The sequence below is a fragment of the Sorex fumeus genome, unplaced genomic scaffold (assembly GCF_029834395.1).
Source record: "Sorex fumeus unplaced genomic scaffold, SorFum_2.1 ptg000205l, whole genome shotgun sequence".
Lineage (NCBI taxonomy): Eukaryota > Metazoa > Chordata > Mammalia > Eulipotyphla > Soricidae > Sorex > Sorex fumeus.
The window spans coordinates 1,025,826-1,032,338 of NW_026606262.1; the positions used below are offsets into that span (position 1 = coordinate 1,025,826).

The 6,513-nt window shown below is 40.4% G+C and overlaps 1 non-coding gene across 1 annotated transcript; it reads right to left on the reverse strand.

The window, feature by feature from the left end:
• Positions 1–253: 253 nt before the first annotated feature.
• On the reverse strand, positions 254–369 carry LOC130017601 (U5 spliceosomal RNA). The gene has a single exon (XR_008791434.1). It is a non-coding gene; the product is annotated as a U5 spliceosomal RNA (small nuclear RNA).
• Between the last annotated feature and the right edge of the window lie 6,144 nt (positions 370–6,513).

A 6,513-nucleotide genomic window follows, 5' to 3' on the forward strand; every position in this document is an offset into this window, starting at 1 on the left:
AATTAAATAAGCATGATTTAGTACAGCAAAAACATAAATTGCATTCCCTTGCCAGAGAAATCCTTCCTGAGGTTATTCAGTAATGTCTATCATTTTAAATAATTTCCTATTTTGAATTTTTGCTCAATTTTTACTTTTATTCTCATTGGTTATTCTAAACCAATTACAAAAATCAATGTTTTTGAAATTCCTGCTAGTTTAAATTCCTAATAAGCTATGTGATGTTCAGTGAGTAACTCAAACTTCTTGGATTTCAAGTGAATTCAACTGCTTTATAAATTTTTGCCATCCTAGTAATATTGTTCCTCTCCACAAAAATCTTTAGTAAAAGGCGAAAGATTTATGCGATCTGAAGAGAAACCAGAGTATGTAGGGCGTTTGCCTTGTGTGTGGCTGGCCCGGCCAAGTCGTGTTCGATTCCTCCATCCCACTCGGAGAGTCCTGCAAACTATCAAGAGTATCTCGCCCGCATGACAAAGCCTGGCAAGTTACTTGTGGCGTATTCGATATGCCAAACACAGTAACAACAAAGTCTCACAATGGAGACATTACTAGACCCGCTTAAGCAAATCGATGAACAACAGGAGGACAGAGCTACAGTGCTAGTAATATATTTTCTTCTCTCATAAACATGCTGATGTCTAGTTTTTTTCTTATTTTCATAACATATATCTATATATCTGTTCTGATATTTGTACCACTAATGTAGTAGTGATTTTCTGGCTTGAGTAAGTATCAGTAATGATGTAGGCGACTTGATATGACAGATTGATTCTTCCTGCTCCTCTTTAGGATCTAGTTCTGGAGACAAGTTGAGAGTTTGCATTCCCATCTAGTTTCCATATGATGTTGATGTTGCTGCCACAGTTTGAGGACTAAGGTAACAGGGAAATTTTCTCAAGTGAGTCAGAAGTGAAATTGGGATGTGTTTGAATGTTATCTTCTTATCTTCAAACCAACACTCTAGAATCATTCCCTGCTTAGTTTTTCTGATGTTGGCAATCAGATCAAGTTTATGTAAAGTTCCTAACCTGTAAGGAGCAATCAACATACAGGGATAGACACCCAACCCTGCTATCTCAGTAGATACACCTCCATATTGCAACCATCTGCCTGTTCCCTCAACTTTTCAGGTGAGGTTAACGTCCCAGCGGACATCTCTTTGGAACCAGAGGTAGATTCTTCTCCCTCTGACAGGCCCAGCACCCTGCATGCCTAACCTCCACCTCCACATCAAGATTTTCTGCTTGCTCATTCAACCTTCTAGGTCAACATCCCCTACTCATGCCCACAACTCCACTTGCTGATGTTTATACCCAGTACCACATGGCTGCATATGCATGGCAGTCTACTGGTTACACCTCAAACCACACACAATTGTACCTCCCATCACTGCATGAGAACTGGCAGGGAAGGAATTAAAAAACACTCCCCTGGAATCCATCAGAGGTTCCTAGAGTTATTAACAACAAAGTTTCACCCCCAGCACAGCAGGAGCAGAGCAAACATGATGGGGACAGGATGCTGCATAAAACTTAATATGATCAGTGAGTGAAAATAATAGCACAGAAGCCTTCACCAGCTCTGTAGACTCTCAGAGAATGACTTTAGTGATACTGTCTACAGAATGTTAAATGAATTCAAAGAAACGATGGCACAGGTGGTCAGCAAAGCAAAAATATTAAAATATAAATAAGAAAACTTCAATCAGAAATAACGTAAATTAAGAGTATGGTAAGTGATACAAGAATTAATAGAAATTCTGAGCAGCAGAATAAGATTGAGTAAAAATATTGGTAAGCTCCAAGATTAAATGCATAAATCCACTAGAAAACAACTTAACATGGAAAAAGGTTGAAAAGAAAGGGAGCATACCAGAGAACTATGGGATGAATTCAGGAGGAACAGTATCAGAATCACTGGAGACCCTGAAGTGATCAAGAAACAATAGTGAAAGAAATAATAGACAAAACTTTCCTAGTGTTGAATGAAGACACCCAAATCTAAGAAACCTGAAAGATCCCAGAAAAAAATAAACCTTAATATAAAAACTCCAAAGCAATGGCCGGAGTGATAGCACAGCAGTAGGGCATTTGCCTTGTGTGCAGCCGGCTCAGCCTAGCCAGGTTCGATTCCTCTGCCCCTCTCGGAGAGCCCGACAAGCTACTGAGAGTATCTCACCCACACGGCAAAGCCTGGCAAGCTCCCCGTGACGTATTCGATATGCCAAACACAGTATCAACAAGTCTCACAAAAGAGACATTACTGGGCCCGCTCGAGCAACTCAATGAACAACAGGAGGACAGTGCAGTGCTAATGAAAACATACAGGACAGAATATTAAATGCAACAAGATCAGAAAAGGATCTTATATACAAAGGAACTACCATGAGATTCACACAAGAGATCTAAAATATGAGACTCTATGAGCCAGACGAAAATGGTGTGATATATAGTAAGAACAAAACAAAACATAAAAACTTCACCGAGAATACTATATCCAGGTACATTATCATTGATATTTTAAGAAATGATGAGACGATCTATAAATAAGTAACAACTTGGAGAATTCACAGTGCTAAAACCAGCTTTGCCAGAAACAGATGAGTTCTTTAAAGATAAGACAATCACCTCAGTACTTTGCATTGAGTATGGAGTTCATTTATGGTGTTCAGGCTTTCCCTCTTCCATGATAAAAAAAGGTTTATTTATGTCTGGCTTGAAAATGGTTTTATATTTTTTCAATAATAATTTGTTTCCTATAGGTTGATTATTCAATCTATGTCTCTTCAGTATTTTTACATCTATAGAGATTTCTATTAAATAGTTTTCTTACTAAAGAAGGCCCTTAAGCATACGTAATCTATTAATACAATATATTATAACATAAATCCAGTGTTCCCTTTTTAGGATAAAACTCAATTTATACTTTAGCAGTTCTAGTATTTTCCATTAAATTATTTTGTAATTATCCTTACTCATCAAATTGTACACTTGAAAGATTGATCTTTTTTACATTAGCATAAAATTTTTCATATCATCATTTTTAAAATTTGTACACCTATAAAAGAAAAGCGGGCTGGAGCGATAGCACAGCGGTAGGGTGTTCGCCTTACAAGCGGCCAACATGGCCGACCCGAGTTCGATTCCTCCGCCCCTCTTGGAGAGCCCGGCAAGCTACCAAGAGTATTCGATATGCCAAACACAGTAACAACAAAGTCTCCAGTGGAGACATTACTGGGCCCGCTCGAGCAAATCGACGATCAACAGGAGGGCCTTTACCTTTACCTTTATAAAAGAAAAGTACATACAGTTTTTGAAAAATATTTTATTAACTTATTTAAATTTGCTCGAGCGGGTCCAGTAACGTCTCCATTGGAGACTTTGTTGTTACTGTGAATGGCATATCGAATACTCTTGGTAGCTTGCCGGGCTCTCCGAGAGGGGCGGAGGAATCGAACTCGGGTCGGCCATGTTGACCGCTTGTAAGGCGAACGCCCTACCACTGTGCTATCGCTCCAGCTGTGGAATTTAATTTAGCTTTATTCATCTACATATATTTTGGTGTCACCTTCTCCACAATATAAAAAAACTCTCATAAGTGGGATATGAAGAAACAGAGTACAGAAGCAACAAATGGACAAAGATATTGGGAAGCACAAGAAGCTTTGTCTACAGGTCTGAGATTACCTGGGATGAGGGTGGGTTAGGGCACTTTGGACTGTGTTGGAGGGGAGAAGTACTCACTCTGTCGGTGGGTTTGGTACTAGAATGTTGTAGGCATGAAAGTATAATTAGCAGCATTGTAAATCACTGTTCCTTCAATAAAATATGTATATATACACACATTAATGAAAAATAGGGAGGGGGGTGAAATGATAGCACAGTTGATAGGGAACTTCCTTGTGCAAGTAACTGACCAGATTTGATCCTGCCACCTTATGTGATCCCCTGAGCCCACAGCACAGATTACTGAGATAAGAACCTAAAGTAAGTCTGAGTACCACTGGATGTGGCCCAGACAAAAAAATTCTGAACGGTCAGCCTATATTTTGGTTATTTAATCTTCAATGTATCTTCATTAATTGCATCCCTTCATAACTCTGTTTTCTTGGAAGCCTAGAGTAAACAAAGGTATGCCCATCAAGCACTTTTGTTTGTTCATAATTTACTTTTTAATTGAATCATCGTGAGATATAGTTACAAAGCTTTTGTGGTGAGGTTTCAGTCATACAACGTTCTAATACCCATCCCTCCACCAGTGTATATTTCCCACCACCAATATCCTCCATATATCTCCCTAACCACCCCTCAGCATGCCTCTATGCTCTATAGTAGGCACTTTTCTTCTCTCTCTGTTTCTCTCTCTCTCTCTCTCTCTCTCTCTCTCTCTCTCTCTCTCTCTCTCTCCGTGTCACTATCTTTCTCCCTCTCCTTTTGGGGATTATGGTTTGCAAAGCAGATACTGAGAAGCCATCATGTTTGGTCCTTTACTAACTTTCATCACATATTTCCCATCCAGAGTGATCCCCTTCAACCACCTTGTCATAAGTGTCACTCCCCTATCCCAACTGCCCTCTCCCCCAGCCCTTGAGGCAGGCTTCCAACAATGGACCATTTGTCCTGCCCCTTGTTTCTACTATCCTTGGGTGTTAGTTTCACATCATGTTTATTTTCTATATCCTACTGTGAGTTTCAAAAAAAAGACCATGAGCATACATGGGACTTGAACATTCGCTGACCCAGAGCCATTCCCCTGGCCAGCCCACAGCGATGGACAGATGAAGGACTAGGGAACAGAGAAACAGGGCCCCAGGATCTTTGGAAGTCAGTTTGCTTCTCTCTCCTCCACAGGGTAGTTCAATCTCTCCCCTGACAGCACAATCTTAGTCATAGTTTTGGCTATAGTCCCAGTCATCATAGTTTCATCATCTTCATCTCATAGTCTTCCTCTTTCTAGTCCAGCTCACTTTTTTTTTGTTTGTTTTTTTTTAGCATTATTTTACTCTTTTATCCTGTGGTTTGTTTTTTTTTTTTTTAGGCTTACAAATTTTGTGCTTGGGTTTCAGTTATACAATGATCAAGTTCCCATCCCTCCACCAGTGCCCGTCATCCATCACCACGGGTCCCAGCATCCCCGCTACCCCACCCCCCCCCGTCCCATCCTGCCTCTGTGGCAGGGTATTCTCCCTTGTTCTCTTTCTCTTCTTTTGGGTACTGTGTTTTGCAAGAGAGGCATTGAGTGGCAGTCATGTTTGGTCTATAGACTACTTTTAACATGCTTCTCCCACCCTGGGAGGGTCCTCACAACACCCTTCATTTGGTGCTCTCTTCTCTATCTGAGCTTCCTTTTCTTATCCCTTACAGCATAGTTATATAGAAATCATGGAGGGTGGGATACACATAAGTGGGGCTGAACGCTGTCATAACAACAAACATGTAAATCCACTCCTTCAGGGGAAGTTCTAGAAGATTAACTCAAAGGCTGGAGCAATAGCACAGTGGGTAGGGCATTTGCCTTGCATGTGGCCGACCCAGGTTCGATTTCTTTGTCCTTCTCGGAGAGCCTGGCAAGCTACTGAGAGTATCCCTCCCACATGACAGAGCCTGGCAAACTCCCAGTGGCGTATTTGATATGCCAGAAACAGTAGCAAGTTTCACAATGGAGATGTTACTGGTGCCCGCTCGAGCAAATTGATGAACAATGGGAGGACAGGGTAGTGCTGTGCTACATAATAAACAAGCTATGTATGAAGTTAATATCTAAGATATATATGTATATCTATATTACCCTGGTAGAACTTTTTATATAAAATATAACTTTATATATAATAACCAAAATATATATACACATATATTGCACTGTAGAACTTAAAAGAAAATTACATGTAACCCCGTCAAAATATGGGGAGAAGAAATGAAGAGAAATTTCCTCATAGAAGAATTACAAATGGCCAAAGGCACATTAAGATATGCTCTACGTCACTAATCATCAGAGATGCAAATCAAAACATTGAGATATCATCTCACACCACAGAGTCTAGCACATCAAAAAGAACAAGAACAACCAGTGCTATTGTGGATGTTCGGTGAAAGGGACTCTCATTCACTGCAGGCAGGAATGTTGATTGATCCAGTCTTTCTGGAAAACAATGTGGACATTTTGCAAAAATACTAGAAGTTGAGCTAAACTCAGACCTCTTTCTAATGTGGTTCATTAAAGGCAAATCAAAATGGATTAAAGAACTTAATATCAGCAGAGGCCACTTTAAAACTTACTACCTCAAATATTCTAGCATATAACCTTCCCTTCATAGAACAGTAGACATGATTCATAAGAGCTGAGCAGTTCTTGTTTCATTACATGTTAACCAGGATCAAGAGTACTACAAGAGCCACCCAAACTCCCTGAGTGCCATCCTGTCTGCCCTCCTGCCATCCTCCAGCAACACACCTGGTTTGCTCCCCCTCCCAGGTTTCTGCCCCTCCACACCTGGCACCCCATCCACGTCCC